Raw genomic sequence first — 18,624 nt, 5'->3', positions numbered from 1 at the left:
TTGGATATGGATACACATGCACACAATCACATATAAACACACAGATTCACAAATGGAGACATACATGCACACAAAGGTGCACATAAATAAGGGCATATACATAAACACATGCATAAGCATGCACACTTACTTCCATACACAGTGTGACACACAAACTCATACAGTGACATAGACATACAGTGACCTACAGTTACTCATATATCAATGAGTAAAATTAACCAGAGATGGATGTATTGAAAGCTTTATGTCACCAATATACATGATGTTTGCTTTATATAGTAATAATCATATGTCACATTCGACATCCTTCAAACAAAAGGCTGTGTTGAAGACATATCATTAATAGCATTAAAATACAAGCACTATGTTTGTGTGTGTGTGTGTAAACACAACACAAGTAATATGAAAATTTGTATTAGTTTCACAGTGAATGAATAAAGAAAAGAAAGTCTGACATAGAAGACATTGCATCTCTATCAGAACAATTAAAGTAAAACAAGGAATGAGACAGAGAGCAATAGAGAGAAAAAGAAAGAGAAAAGACAAGTAATTCCAAGAGCATTTACGAGAAAGGCACATTTTTGAGTGTTACAGAAGTAGGGGTAGAAAATTGTTTTCAATTTAAAAGAATTTGCAAAGGCAAACAATAATGATGACACAGTGTATCAATTGGTATATGAGTGCATGTGCATGGATGTGTGTGCATGTGGGGATACATGTGTCTAAATGAGTTTATATATATATATATATATATATATATATATATATATATATATATATATATATATATATATATGTGTGTGTGTGTGTGTGTGTGTGTGTGTGTATAGTATATTTGCCACTTAAATGTGGCTAACCCTTAAGGGTGGATGCTACTGTAGCTTGTAGCCCCAGGAGGACACCTCCTCCAGCTGGCTCTTGACACACTTTCTGTGCCCAATCAGTATTTGCAAAGGGAAGCCATCCTTCCCATCTTCAACCTGGTATGATACACACGGACTCGAGTCTGTGTATATCATATTATATATATATATATATATATCATATATATAGAGCATATATATATATATATATATACCATATATATACAGCATATATATATACCGTATATATACAGCATATATATCATATATATATAGCATATATATATATATATTATATATATATATATGTATCGTATACATACAACATATATATATATATACACACACACATGTATAGCATTGCGTGTATATATACATGTTATATATACACACATATATATAGTGCTTAGTGCTGCAGGTAACATGTAGCCCAGTACAATTTGTTGCATGGTGGGGCTATTGTCAAGTAAACTGTCAACACCACCAAAATTGTTTGATGAGAAGGGTTTTTGGATATCCTGTGAGATGAAAACCAGATCTTAGTTTTTACCCCAAAGAACCTCAAGAGAGTCAAGAGTGATCTAACAATATGAGGCATGGCTGTAGGTTCAGGTGTGGCTGTGTGATAAGAAGTTTGCTTCCCAACCTCTTGGTTCCATGTTCAGTTTGGGAAAATATCTTCACTAGAGCCTTCAGCTGACCAAAGCCTTGTGAGTTGATTTCTAAGATGGAAAAATTAAAGAAGCCCATGATGTGTGTGTGTTCAACCACTACTTGACAGCAAGTGTTGATGTGTTTACATACCTGTAACTTAGCAGATGAGCAAACAAAACTGACAGAATAAGTAGCAGGCTTAAAAAATAAGCATTAGGGCCAGTTTGTTCAACTTATGCACCTTGTTTGCTGTTCCCTCACTTGTCTCTGTCTCTTGTGCGCTTTTACTATATATACATGATATATATATATATATATATATATATATATATATATAGTGAAAGTGCATGGCTCAGTGGTTAGAGCATTGAGCTTACAATCATGAGGTTGTGAGTTTGATTGCCAGACTAGGCTGTGTGTTGTGTTCTAGAACAAGACACTTCATTTCACATTGCTCCAGTTCACTCAGCTGTAGAAATGAGTTGTGACATCATTGGTGCCAATCTGTATCAGCCTCTGCCTTTCCCTTGGATAACATTGGTGGCATGAAGAGAGGAGGCTGGTATGTGTGGGCGATTGCTGGTCTACCATAAACAACCTTGCTGGACTTCTGCCTTGAAGGGGAACTTTCTAGGTGCAATCTCATGGTCATTCATGACCAAACGAGGTCTTTGCTCCTTTACTTCTATATATCTGCGTGTAAGTGTGTGTGTGTGTTTGTGTAATATATATATGTAAATATAATCTCTAGTATATATAATTTCCAGTAAGGTAGGCAGACAAAGCAGACAGACAAATATAAAGTCTATACATATTTAATGTTTCATTCCTCATCATTTATGGAGTACACACAAACACATGCATAGACACATACAACACAAGATGCAATATACAACACATAAAAGCTACCATCTACATACACACTAGCAAGGCTAGGAAAGCAAGTCTCTCAGACCCAATTTAGTAGGAAATGTCACAAAACAGATAAGACAAAACATGAAATACCTACATAGCAAAATACCAAGGGAAAGAGATTGAGAGATAAATAGCAGGCAACAAGGTGTTCTCCTGCAGGCCTGTCTGTTTCACACAAAACATATATCAGTCAATGCAGATAGTCTCTTGCAATTAAGACTGGAAGAATTTTCTAAGTGTCATTCAGAACATTCTTCTGTGTGTATTGTGTAAGTGTGTTATAAATTAAATGATTTTTTTATCCTTAAGTGTGACAATGTAAATATGACTTTACATGTGTATGTTTATATATGTATGCCTGTGTGAATATGTGAATTTATGATGGCTGTATGTGTGATAGTGTATTTATGTGTATGAATATGTGTGAATCTATGATAGTTGTATGTGTGAATGTGCGTAAATTTAGATGTATATGAGAGACTGTAATTGTGCATATCTGTGTATGTGAGTGTGTATATATGTGAATGTGTAAATGTAAGTCTGTGTTTGACAGTATATGTGTAAATTTAGGTGTCTGAGAGTGTATTCCTCTGTGAGAGAGAGAGAGAGAGAGAGAGAAATAGAGATAGAGATAGACAGAGGGAGTGAGTGCACTATGTTTCCAGTGATATCCTCATTAACATCCTTACCACTGTGGTCTTGTTACAGCCAAAGTTTGTTTTCACTCCAGAGAAAGAAAAAAAACTGCTTCATGAGGAAATCATTGCTAAATATTTACAACAAACCCAAACACTCACCAAAGGATTGTGATAGTTTACACATGTTTGAAATAGTGCAAATCACATACACACACACACACACTATCTTTCTCACTCTTGCCCAGCCCATGCCTGTACTTTGGAATGGGCCCTCTGCTCTCACCTCAATGCGGAAAGCCACATGCAGAAGAATCACCTTCCAGGTACAGAACTATGGTGTCAGGAGACATAAGATGCCAACACAGAATATAGGAGACATATATATATATATAATATATATATATATATATATATATATATACATATGTGTGTGTGCGCATATATATATATGCATAGGAGCATATAAATAAAACAGACTACATAATAAATTTCAATAAATCTCTAGAGACTTAAGGCTATCAGATGTACCTGCACAGATCTGTTAATATATACATTTATTTGCATGCAAGTGTGTGTGTGTATACATATATATATAAATAGAGGCACTAAACAGTAAAGATACCAGGTGAAGTTAGGAGTGTGTGTATTTAGTTAACACACATTTCCAGCGCCTAGCTATGGAAAATAGATATTGTGGTTAAACCAAGATTTTTTTTTCCTATCTTATTGCTAGAAAAATAGATCCACCTAACTTGTTTTAATATTTATTAGTACTTCATTAGAGATTAATCCCTTAGTTTCCTGACCACACAGAGAGATGCAGCTTATAGCTATTCATAGCAGACATAACTTCAAACCAAAAGAAATTGGTTTGTCTAATTTGCATAACTACTAGCATTGCAAATGAGAATTAAGTAGTGAATAGAAGTACTACACAGTGTTAAAGTAAACTTACTGGTATGTTTTTGACTAAAGTGCTATATGATCAAACTGTTTAAGACTAGTGTCATCAGACCAAAGTGATTTGTACCAAGTGTCTAAGACCAAAGTGATTTGTAGTAAGTGTCTAAGACCAAAGTGATTTGTAGTAAGTGTCTAAGACCAAAGAGATTTGTACCAAGTGTCTAAGACCAACGTGATTTATGACCAAAGCCATTTTGGACCAAAGTGTAAAACACGAAAGTGATTCTAGACTGAAGTGTTTTAGACCAGTATGTTTTAGATGAAAATGTTACAAGGCCAAATTTTCTTACACCAAATAGTCATTAAACCGAAGTGTTTAAGATAGAGTTGTAATGCCTAAATATCTTCAGACCAAGATGCCCTAAGGCCAAATTATTTTAGATAAAATTGTCATTAAACCCAAGTTTTTTTGTAAACAAACTCATCATTAGATCAAAGCGTCAATTAGACCAAAATGTTAATTAGACTGGTGTCAATTAGACCAAAGTGAATATAGAGTGGGATAATATTTACTAGGAAACCTAAAAGAGGAAATGATTGATAACAAGTGGGGAAAGGCAGAGTCTAGACTATGTTAATTAATGGAGAAAAAGAAATGAATTGAGTTCACAGACATTGAAAGACAAATAGATTGTTTAAAATAAATGATAATAATAAATCGTTTTAGTTTCCAAAATGAATAGAAAGCTACTCTGAAATAATATTAGATTAATTCTACAAAATAGGAATTGGTAAATATATTTTTCTGTTTTGTTTGTAGAATGTTTATCTTACTTTGCGATAGTTTAAAGCTAAGTAGGTTATCTAATTTACATTAGTTGATCTCCAAAGACATCTGAATGTTTCCTCATCTGTCTACTATATTCAAGTTGTTCCGCTGTCTTTTATACATTTACCAAACTTTCAGCTGTGCACTTCCAACAACCTGCTAAAAGTATACATCACTGAAACCTACTGAACTTCACTTGACCTCTCACATTTTCAAGACCACTACACAAGTGCTTTATCATTTACCCACTCGCCAGAAATACATCTGTGTGAAGGAAACCTTTTATGATCATGCAAGCATTACACTGAATATACAACACCCCTTCATAAATTCATTAAAGGTTCATTTCACTTTATCTCTCCACTTCCATAGACTTTCATAGTGCTAAGGAGTTTCCTATGCCTCCCTATCATCATGTCACTTATCTAACATGGACACACACCAAAATAAGTAGGTTCCACCAGTTATGCCATGTTTGTTTGTGTGATTATGTGAGGTTTTATCAAAGAAGCAGTTTCTATGAGCTTTACAGGTCATGTGATCAGACTGATGTGATTGATATGATTGATATACATCCTGAATAACAGTCTGCATTTCGGTGTTGGTGTGGTCCAAATACTTCCAACAAAGGGAACTCCATTAGGGGCATAATGAAAGGGCCAGGGAGTGTTAACCCAGGTGGCATGCTAGCTCTACTGCAAAAGGCAGACCTAGTGCTTCATAATCTACTAAATCTAAGAAGTACTTATCTCCTTTATCAATACAGAGTCAAAAAAAAAAGAAGAAAAAAAGGTTTTAATCACATGCATATAGGGCAGTAAGAACCAAAACAATGATGTCTCTATTAATTTGCAATATGTTCTGGCAGACCTAAATGTTTATATACTAATTACAGTTCTGTGTGTGTGTGTGTGTGTGTGTATGTATGTGTGTGAGAGAGAGAAAGAGAGAGAGAGAGTGTGTGTGTGTGTGTGTGTGTGTGTGTGTGTGTGTGTTTGTATACAGATATATACAATTTTTTTTATATAATCGTATTCAGTTTCCACTGAGGTAGAATTTGCCTTTAGTCCTTTTGGAGGGAGTCAATAAAATATGAACCAATTGAACACTGATGCTGATGTAATCAATCAAAGTTTTCAGGCCTGGTGCCAATAGTAGAAAGGAATTTTCTTATTCAGTAGTCTTAATTTTATTGCCTGCTTTTGTTATACTACTGTGTGCCTTATGTATGTGCAGTGCCTTGTGGTACTTAGCAGTGCCCTTTATTGATTGTTATGCATATTTGTAAGTACTGGGGTTTTGCCTATGCATTTGTCTGCAAGTTTTATTATTATTATTATTATTATTATTATTATTATCATTATTGCTTTTAACTCAGGTTTTGAAACTCTTGGAATCTTTCATGCATAGCAGACTTGTTATCTACAGCATTCAGTATCATGCTATCTGTTCTTCACAACTATCTAATACTTTCCCAATGATTCTGGCTGTGCCAAGGTGGCAAACCTTTTGTAATAGATCTACAGATCTATAAAATAAGTACCAGTTGAACAATGGGGTCGATGTAATTGACTTAATCTTTCCTCCAAAATTGCTGGCCTTGTGCCAAAATTTGAAATCATTATTGTTATTACTATTATCATTATTATGACAGTGAGCTGGCTAAATTATTAGGCAAATTAAACAAAATGCTTAGTGTCAAGTACTGGAATTAACGGTACTGATAAATCTCCTACTTAAAACTGATGGCCTCATACCTAAATCAGAAATTGTTATTAACAAGAAAAGCAGTGAAATGGTAAAATTGTTAGCACAATAGACAAAATGCCATGCAGTAATTCTTCTTTCTCTTTACGTTTTTGAGTTCAAATTTGTCATTTATTTTTGGGATTGATGAAATGAAATATCAGTTAAATGCTGGAGTTGATGCTATCACCTAACTCCCACCACTCAAAATTGCTACCGTGGTTCCTAAGTCAGAAATCATTGTATAAAAATCATTATCAACATCATCATCATCATTATCATTATTAGTAGTAGTAGTAGTAATAGTTGTAGTAGCAGCAGTAGTAGTAGTAGAAGTAGCAGCATTATTGTCTTAAGTACTTTGTGCATTTTTTTTGCAAACACTGTCATTTTAAATTATAAATACAGCGCAACTACAATCCTTCATAAATATGTATGTACACACACTCATATATATATATACATGTATATATATATATATAATATATATATATATACATGTATATACACACGCATGCATATCTGTATAAATGTATATACATACATACATACATATATATATACATACATATATATATATATATATTGAGGTGAAGCATGACAGGAAGTAATAATTTAAAATGAAAATAAATTTTCCATTACAGTTTTTTTCTGGTTTACCTTTTTCCAAAAATGTTATGTTCAATTTTTCAAGTGTTCTAATTCTGAATTTCTATTGTGCCATTCAATGTCTGCAACACTTGTTTCAACATCAGCATAGCTTTGAGTGGGCCACCAATCATTGTCAAGATTCCTTGTCAAACCTTCTTCATTTTGGCAGCAGTTAATATCATACACAATTGCCTGCATACACATGCATATTCATACAGATATATAAATATTGATACATACAGACATATATCCATATATACATATGTATATACACATGCATGCATACATAGATATATACATATACATGCACATGTAGATTGCTAGATAGATACATACAAACAAACACACACACACACACATATATATATATATGTATATATATATGTATATATATATATTATATATATATATATATATATATATACACACACACATATATATACATATATATACAGAGAGAGGGGGGAGGGAGAAAGAGAAGGACAGGAGATACATTCACATACACACAGATACACACACATGAACACCTACTCATCATACACATACACTTACATATATCTGTCTGTCTATCTATCTATGTATCTATCTATGTATCTATCTATCTATCTATCTATCTATCCATCCATCCATCCATCTATCTATCCATCAATCTAACTCTCTCTCTCTCTCTATCTATCTAGATGGATAGATAGATAGACAGACAGACAGACAGATGGATACATATATAATGCATGAACATATATACACAAACATACATGTGTGTGTGTATGTGTTAGTATATACATACACACACACACACACATATATATATATATATATATATATATATATATATATATATATATATATAATATATATATATACATATATATATATACACGCACACATATTTGTGTGCGTGAGTGTGTGTGTCCAAGGGTTGTAAATAGATACACTGTCCCTATGTGTTGTAAGAGGTGACTGAAAGAGTTGATTAGTGAAGGGTATCCAGCTGTAAAAACCCATCTCAAAAAGTTTCACTTCACCCCTAACTGTATTGAAAAATAGGTATGGAAACAACAATTGTGTGTGAGTGTGTGGATGTATAAATATATGTATATGTATATATGTCTGTACTTATGTGTTTATCAATCAGCAACATTGTCATCACCATCATCAACATTATTTTACACAACCATTTAGCCATACCTGCATCAGAAAAGATCAGGTACCCCATCTAGTTGTTTGTTAATGGCCCTTTGTCAACTCATCCATGATGTTCAGTCACCTGAAATCAACTTTCACCACTTTTTCCTCTTCCTACCATCTAACTCTTCCACAGATTCCTTCCATTTGAATTCCTTGCATTTATTTATCCAAACATCAGCCTCCATACCTATCCTACAGTCAGTGGTGGACTGGCCAAGTTGCAAGCTTGCCTGATGGCAAGTGGGCATCATGGTAGCTTTTTAAACCAGACAATGTTCTGAAAAGACACCCACACAGATTGCACCTCTGATTTGGACCACTAAGACCTGCAGATCAGTTCTGCTCTTTGTGGATCTTAAAATGTCTTTTGAGGCCTCTGTTGGATTTGCAAACCTTCTGGCATACGCTGCATTCAAAGGTGGGTGCAGACATATAGGCAGAATAGTTGGTGAAGGTTTATTTTCCATGCGTTTGCAGATGAGATTTGAGGCCAGCAAAAGACAGGCATGGTCTGTCACAAGCTGTGCACACAAAAAGGTCATTGTCATTCACCTTCTCAATCATTACATTCTTCCTTAAATCTCTTTTGAGTCTTACTTGTATTATCCTGGCCTCTTCAAATGCTTTCACTCCATTCTACACCTTTGTTCACCATCCAACTCGATCTAAAGCAACGGTTTCTGTATCTTCTGGAACCATTCCAAGTGACTTCATAGTATTCCTTATACCATCATTTAACCTTTTTTTAGGTTTACTTTGATAGTGTTTGCCCTCTGCAAGCCTACCATAAAACAGCTGTTTTGGCATGCATTTATCTGCCATTCAAACAATATTGCCACACCTCAATTGGTTCTGCAAAATCATAGCTTCAACTGAGGTGATGCCTGTAGATGCAAAGACATCTGTTTTGAGTTAAAGAATTCCATTTAATTTTTTAAATGTGATGAAGGCATTTTTGGTGGAAATATCCTAACAATTTAAGATGCTTTTCATAACAAGTCCAAGTTTCACAGGAATACAACAGGGATGGTAAGACAAATGATTTGTTAGGAGCCAGCTTTGTATTCTTATTTATATGTCGCTGGCACCAAACCCATGACTCCAAGCCACCAGATGCTTTTGCTGCTCTCTGAATTCACAGCTGTATTTCTGTATCAAGATTTCCATAATATTGAACAGAGCTTCCAAGGTAGACGAATGAATCGACAACCTCAAATGACTTTCCCTTAACATTAGTGAAGAAGATATACTACTAGCCATAGATGAGGTGGATGCAAACTCATCTGACAGTTTCCCAGCAATCCTTCTCAAATTGTGTAAGCATACCCTGGCGAAACCACAACAGATTCTTTTCCAGAGCTTTCTTGCAAATGGCAGGCTACCAAGCAAACTGAAGGAGGAAATAATATACCCAATCCATAAAGGGGAAAACAGAACAGATGCCAAAATATCATGGAACAGATAATCAGAAGGAAACTAACCATATTCCTTGAAGAAATCCATTTGCTGAGTGATACCCAGCATGGCTTTCAACCATGTTGGAGCTGCCTGACCCAGCTCTTACAGCAGTATGACTTGATGCTGAAGCAGTTACTCAACAACTCAAATGTGGACGTAATATACCTTGACTTCGCAAAAGCTTTTGATAAGGGACCACCCTTGCGATTTATGCAAACAATACAGAAGTCTCACAGAAAATACAGAACCCCAGCAATGTTGCACACCTGCAGCAGGAGTTGGATCCAATTTACAGATGGGCTGAGGACCATAATTTGAAGTTTAATGGTGAAAGATATCAAGCCCTGTGCTACCAGCACTCTAAACTGAGTATAAAACTTACAAGGTACACTGGCACACAGGGGATCACAATCTTACCTGTCTGCCATCATATTACTACCTGTGGGACTGGAACCTCATTTCATCTACAGATTTTTCATAGGTAGCTAGTAGCAGATTGGCTCAAAAAAAGCCACAGTTGTCCTCTGTGTTGTAAGCCTCTACCTTCTCCTCCATTTCAACATACATGTTACCTTTCTTGATCCTCTAGTATAAGGAACCTTTCACCTTACCCAAATTGTCTTCAGTTTTAGTGTCCATCAAGCTCTGAAGTCACTAACCTCTAGTATATGATGAGTGACACCAGCTTCATCAGAAAAGTATTCATACCAATCTATCTAAACAATTGCTAAGGTAGTAGTAGAAAATCTAACTGGTTTCAGTTACAGGTGCTGGAATAACTGGCCAATTTCCATAAGTTTAGATTATTTGCATCATAGAAAGATTTAAAAATTTCTTCTCTTTTGTGTTTTTTTAGCTGTTTCAGTTATTGGACTTAAATATGAGTAAAAAAAATGTCTGGTGCTAACTCATTGTCTTTCTTCCAACAAGAGGAAAATAATCGATGAAGAATGGTTTTGAATGCATCATTCGGTACACATAACATACTGCCTTGAATTCATGCCTTTCATTTATTCAAGCTACTTTCAATAATCATTTCCACCTTTAAATTATGCAAATTATACTGATAAGCAATTATGCATAACCCTTTTTGAATTCCATGATTATCTTTGTCATCTAATCAGCAGGCTTTAGTAAACTGCACAAAGCTAATGAGGTATGATAGACTGAAACTTGTCCAGAGTTATCCCTCATAAACTTCAGTCTTTCCTATAAGCATGTAGATTAACACTGAGAGATTAATTCTTAATTTTTTAAAAAATTATCTCCCTTCCTTTCGCCGTTTTTCTCTTTTTATTTATTTACAAACACATATACACACCCCTATTTACATACATACACAGACATACATATGTATATTTACATATATTCATGCAAATACAAGTATGTACATACACCCAAATATACATATATATGCACACAAAGACATGTGCATATGTGTATATATATATATATATATACACACACATACGTATATGCACACATATATGCCCTCCTTTTTTGAACAATTAAAAAAAAATCACAAGGGAGACTAGTTTCTATATATGACACAAAGATCTATTGTGAATATTAAATGAAAGGTTTTTATAATTGAATAATGAACACAAAAAATGTGAATATATTAAACAATTGCATTACAGTTTCAACGTTGCAATAAAGAAAAAATAAATGAAGTTTTATAGATTTAAAAGAACTGATGCATCATCACTTTTGAAAATGAATCATTGTCAATGAATTTAAACATGACATGCCTTCAGAGAGATACTTTCATTAATCTAAGTGAATATGAATATGTACATATGCAGTCATATCATATAGATAACTATTTCTATGCACATGTAATATATATATGTGAAAATCTCTCTCTCTCTCTCTCTCTCTCTCTCTATATATATATATATATATATATATATATATATATATATATATATATATATATATATATATATATATATATATATATATATATATATATATTTATATTTATATTTATTCAGGGACACAGCCATGGCTCTGTGGTCAGAAGTTTGGTTTCCACCCACATTCTTCTGGGTTCAGTCCCACCGTGTGGCACCTTGGACAAGTGTCTTCTACTATGGCCTTGGGCCACCAGAAGGCTTGTGAGTGGATGTGTTAAATGGAAACTAAAAGAATCCCATCATGTGTGTGTGTGTATGTGTGTGTGTCTTTCACCACCATTTGACAAGTGTTGGTGTTTTTCCGTTCCTGTAACTTAGCAGTTGAGCAAAAGTGTCTGATAAAATGATTACCAGGCTTTAAGAAATAAGTATTGGAGTCAATTCATTCAACTAAAAGCTCTTCAAGCATGGCCACAGCCTAAGGACTGAAACAACTAGAAGATATATATATATATATATACACACAAACATGCAAACAAACATACATGCACACAGATATGTAGGACATAAAGTGTTTGTGTGTGTGTGTGTGTGATTATCATTTAATGTCTAACCTCCATGCTGGCATGGGTTGGTCAGTTTGACAAAGGCTGAAGAGTCAGAAGACTATGTCATGCATCACTGACTACTTTAACATGGTCTCTGAATAGAAGCCCTTCTTAATACCAGCTTGCATAAAGAACTATAAATGTCTAAGGAAGGGCTGCTTTTAGTTCCTGAGGTTAGGTAACAGAAAACAAAGAGGTTTGTTATACAATATTTTGACATTTTACTTACACACGCACTACTTTATCACATCTAAAATGCCTAAGATCCAATTATGCAACATGACAAAACATGGTAATAGCTTCAAAAACAACCCAAAACCTTAGCAGCCAACTAAATGTACAAGACGAAGAAGGAAGTGAAGAATTTAGTAAACATTTAATCCTTTCGATACCAGCATGTCTGAAGCTATCCTTGGTTTGACAATACAAACATCTGGTTTTAAAGTAATCTAAACAAAAATTCTTCAAGAAAATCTCAGGATAATTTATGTTCCAAACACCAGTTTAATAATGACAACAATTTGAGTAAATTTGTTTTAAAAATTATTCGAAACAAAGCTGGTATATTTCAACGTAAATATGGTAATGAAAGGGTTAATGGAAGAAAATATCCAAAATAATCAAATAACGCAGCACCAGTCATAACAACAAGAGTTGTAGCAACTCACATTTGATTCCAGATATTGCAGTTCTACAGAGTACTTGTATAAAGACAAACCTTCTTTCAATTCAAAATTGTAGGAATTGTTAGACTTATCATAGTTACCAGGAAAAAAATGCCTGAATAGTTCTTCTTTGCTGCTGAAGATAATCCAGGAGAGAGCAAAGAGAAGAATTATATACCTTTGATTATGAATACATGTAAGTGGAATAAATTTTCTCTCAGTACAAGAGGCTCTCAAGAACCTCTAGTAAGATATCTAAATTGAAAAAGGTTAAAACTATGGCACTTGGCACTTATCTGCAGTAGCTTCAAATCAAGGTCAACAAAATATTAGCTGAAATTGTTGGTTATACATTTGGACCCCAGAACAAGGATCAAGGAAATACAATTAGAGCCACCGAATACAAAGTAGATCCATGGCTCATAGTGACTTTTGTGTTGCAGAATGGGAGAGTAGTCAAAACAGGGTCTCCAAAGAGAGACATGTAGCCAGATGGATGCTAAAATAAGTTTGTAAATTTGAATGACACCTGAAGGCCATAGAGCCACACAGAGACTGTACTGAGAATATGGCACCAAGGCAACAGGCATGGAACTGATGATACAGAGCATAAACTCTGATTGCTATATCTGTCAGAGAAAACACACCAGTGCTGAATGCTCAGAAAAACTGGGAAGTAAAAACAAGGGAAACAAAAATAATGAGTATTAAGAGTAACAACAGAAAGAATATGAAATCTCAAGTTTCCATCAGTTAAAACTCTAGGGACAACTCAATAAATATCTTTAGGCCCAATATTACAAATACATGAGCAACTGACATGTTCCCCAACAGAACCACCCTTCAGTATTGCACCTTCATTGTGTGACGAGGAGGAAATAATGAATAATTACAGAATATTCACAAATGTTCTGTGACAATATGAAGGGGGGAAAAAAAGAAAAGAAAAAAATTCACAAACAAAGAAAACCCAGCATAAAATAATGAAAATAGGTGAAGAACAATTTCTTCCAAACAGCAACAAAGCACCTCACAAGAAACTAATGAAAATGAAGACATCAAAGGAACAATAAGATACACTATTCTCCAAAAATCGAACATCATAGATCATACGCAAAATTAAGCATCTCTGGTGCCACAGACTCACCAAAGAGGTTAGAATGATACAAAGTCTATCAGGTTAAAAATATGAAGAAAATGCAAAAGACAGATTACTAGTAAAATTGAAATTAAGATACATCAAATTTTACAAAAAAAGACTACTCTCTTGATGTTGATGTTTCACAGCACCAAATATCTCAAAAAATTCTTTATGTACATTTATCTGCACAGAGACACAGTTTGAAATGGTGCAGTGTACTCTGATTACAAAACATCCAAATTCTTACCTATTAAAACATAGTTACAATAATTCAGGTCAGCCATAAATCTAATACAATGTTACTCTTTACCGAATTTGAAATCAGTACATACAAGAAGAAACATGTAACTTCATTTAACTTTTACTTATTTTACTATCTTGAAGGGTTTAGCCAAACAGAAGAACACTGTTCTTTTTTTTATATATATATATATATTGAATTCTGATATTTATTTTATCAGTCTCTTTTGTTGAACTGCTAAGTTATAGGTATCATTATAATCCAACTCCAGTTGTCCAGCTGTAATGGAGATAAACACAAAATACATACCCATATATGGGTGTGTATATATATATATATATATATATAATATATATATATATATATAATCAAAATAAGCAACAGGATATCAAGAAGTGATGCAGTATGACTGTTTCAAGAGGCTCCATTTAATTGAACAATGCAATCATTGCATCAATTTAAAGACAGGTCTATCATCAGTTGCACAAATAAATAGAATTTTAATGAATTTGACACATTGATATAATTTTTCTTAAATACTTTAACAGAGCAAGATGGTAATTAACTGGTAATTAGCATCATGATTTAGAGTCTTCCCCTACCCAGCCTCCTTTTATAGACAGTTACTTTATACCCAATTTACTATTAATATCTTGATAATATTTATGACCATACCAAGTCATAAGCTGTCAACTCACTCTTGCCCTTCATTCCATTCAGACACAGTCCTCTAGTCTTAGATTTAGTAGTTGATAAAAAGAAAATAAATTAGAAATGAACAACAATCCTTTACAAGGTATGACCCCAGTACACTTCATGCTTTTCTTGGAAGTGTAGTCTATTCTTAGCTGCAATAGTGTCAACATGGATTTCTTCCCTCTTCTTGTTCTGTTAAAGTATTTGAGAAACATTATATTAATGTGTCCAACTGATTAAAATTCTATTTATTTGTGCAGCTGATGATTGCCTTGCATTTAAATTGATGTAATGATTGCATTATTGTTCAATTAAATAAAACCTCTTGAAACAGTCATACTGCATGACCTTTTGATATCCTGTTGCTTATTTTGATTATATTCACCTTGCACATACACACATACACAGAGATATGATAGGCTTCCACACAGCTTCCATCTACCAAATTCACTCACAAGGCATTGGTCAGCCTGAAGCTATAGTGGAGACACTAACCCAGAGTGCTGCACAATGGGATTGAACCCCAAACCAAGTAGTTGCAAAGCAAGCTCCTTAAACACACGGATATACATTGAGTAATAGTTTTTGTTCTTTCCTTAACAGTTATTCTACTGATTCCTACTTTGCACTACATTAATAATAATAATAATAATATAAATGGTTTCTGATTTAAGCAAAAACCAAGAAATTTGAGGGAAGAGGGTTTGTCGATTAACATTGACCCAGTACTTGACTGATAGTGTGTGTATTTTTATTGACCACAAAAGGACGAAAGACTATGTTGATCTCAGAGGAATTTGGGCCCAGAATGTAAAGAGCTAGATCATGGCCATACATTTTGAACAAAGGTGCATTCAATTAAAATTACTCCAATATTTAACTTGTATTTTATTTACTTAACAACAAACAGAATCTTAACTTCAGTCACATACAGACACAACCAAATATGAAGAAATATTTTCTGGAACATTCCACCAATTCTATATTCATTGCCATTATTACAACAGCATTTGCTCTTCCTAGTTTTTATATTCCTGTTTTTAAAATATAAATTTTATAATTTTCATTTCATTTTTAGAGTTACTTTCCAAAAATTTTTTCCTCCTTCTCATTTCAAAACACCACCAATCACCTCTCCTAATTCTTATTCCATTATGTTTACATACAAGAACAATTTCGATTCAAATATGAAAAATAAAAATATAAAACTAAACTAAATAAATAAATAAAAATAAAATCTGAATTTTAACATTTATTTTTGTTTATTTTTATACTTTGTCCTTGAAATGCTGACAGTAACATCTAATTTTGTCACGACTAAAAATAAAAAAAATTAGCTTCCAAAGGGTTAAGAATCGACAAGTGTAATGTCTTAGAATTTGGTACAATACTTCTCTCTTGATAATTGGCACCATGCTATGAATCATAATAAATCCTTTTTAATGTGACCTCCTGGCAAATGGGTGAAAGATAGGGGTGAAGGAAGACAGAGCCATAAATCTCTCCCCATAACCACTGTCATCCACACACTATCTTGTAATGCATTCATTTCTCTTTATGAGAACAATTTCATTACCTATTGAATATAAGGTTATAATTGGAATAAATAGCAAAGCTGTTTCCAACAAAAGGAAGAATGTGACCAGAATTCTGGAAGATTCCAATAAGGAAATATACTTGATAATAAAAATGATAGTGCTTGTTTTCACTCAGTGAGTCTCATTCGACATTTCAAAGAAAATATATCTATATTAGGACCTGCTGCTCTCACAAGCAATACTTAATGTTTACAGCTTTGTGTATTTCTTCTTTATCTTTTTAAATCAACACACACCATTACTGTTTATTGTTAAAAACTTAGAAACTAACAAGGGAATTTTTACATGGTCACCTTATATACTAGACATAACAGCCAATTTACATTAAGAATATGTCCTAACATTTTAAGACAAGACCAACACATACTGTGTTTGAAGATAAAATACAGAATGGGCATGAATGGAAACCATTTGATCTTATATTTGCTCCATTTGGTGGGGTGGGGGGGAACAAGAGACTAAACAATAACAGTAACAAGACGAGTTGAAAAAAAATATTTTTCTCATATTTTCATACAAATCCACAGAAAATTTTGCTGAAGTTTAAAAGTATGATTCGGTTAAATTTGAAAAGACACTAGCAGATGACTGCTATATATATATTTCTGGTCTCTACTAAGATTCTCCACTCACATAGCATATCAGAAATAATTACTAAAATGAGCCCATACACACACACTAGTATGTTACACTAGATCTACTCGAGTCCAACTCATGATACACCCCCCACACAGACACATACTCTCTCTCTCCCATACCAACAAACATGCATTGCTTACAACTCCTTCCTTTTTCTCTGTCTTTTTCATGGCTATCTCTCTCTTAACTTTAGCAACCATCGTTCCCCACAGGTCATTCTATGGAAATCCAATATAATTTTACCTGCTACAAACCAGCTTTATAAATTGTCCATCACTTCTCTCTTTACCACAAACCTCTCCAATTACTGTAATTTATTACACCCTACCATTAATGTCTCCTTGCTATCAATGGCCCTCTTCATCATACTCCTAGCATTGTCTTGCTCATTTTACATTCCTTCCACATCGTTACTTGGTCACTCTCTACACATTCATATTCTCACATCTTTCTTGTTCTCACCTATTTCATACTTGTTTCAGTCATTAGACTGCGGCCATGCTGGGGCACCACCTTCAAAAATTTTAGTCAAACAAATCAACGCCAGTACTTACTTTACTTTTTTGTTTTCTTTAAATCTGGTACTTATTCTATCAGCCTCTTTTGCTGAACCACTAAGTTATGGGGATATAAACACACCAACATCAGTTGTCAAGCAGTGGTGGGGACACACTCACAAACATACATATTATACTTGTTTCAGTTTCTGTATTCCAAATCCACTCACAAGGCTTTGGTCAGCTTGAGGCTCTAGTTGAAGATGCTTACCCAAAGTGCCACATAGTGAGACCAAACCCAGAACCCTGTAGATGGGAAGCAAAGTTTTTACCACACAGCCATGCCTGTGCCAATGCTGATCTTCTGCAGTCATCCTCTACCTTCCACATTTAATGGTAATGATGCTTTGAATGGAGACAATGTACAGTGGTGAAGAAGAGAGAAATCTTTTGTATTCCCAGGTAAAGACAACATAATTAGGGCTGGTGCCACAGTAAACTACACCCAGTAGATTCTGTAGAGTGGCTGGTGTTAGGAAAGACATCCAAGTATAGAGAGTATTTGGAAATAGAAGTAGGAAAGCAACTGCAAATCATTACTGCATTTCTACTGAGCCCGCTCCTATGTGAATGTTACATATTATTTCAAGGTTACAATGTGTGTTAGTGTGTGTATGTATTTTATGTGCATCGATGTGTGTGCATCTGTATGATATATTCATTTCTCTCTCCCTGCGTGTGTGTGTGTGTGTGTTAGAAAGAGAGATAGATGCAGAGCTATATACATGAATGATTATACATACATATACACACATTCACACAGAGAGAGAGCTGC

General features: G+C 34.1%; 1 protein-coding gene across 10 annotated transcripts in view; it reads right to left on the bottom strand.

Annotated features, from left to right (window-relative positions):
• Positions 1-18,624, bottom strand: part of LOC115218071 (zwei Ig domain protein zig-8) — a 547,852-nt gene that overhangs the window by 137,388 nt on the left and 391,840 nt on the right. The window lies entirely within an intron of this gene.

The sequence above is a fragment of the Octopus sinensis genome, linkage group LG12, assembly GCF_006345805.1.
Source record: "Octopus sinensis linkage group LG12, ASM634580v1, whole genome shotgun sequence".
Classification (NCBI taxonomy): domain Eukaryota; kingdom Metazoa; phylum Mollusca; class Cephalopoda; order Octopoda; family Octopodidae; genus Octopus; species Octopus sinensis.
This window is presented reverse-complemented; position numbering and strand designations above follow the sequence as displayed.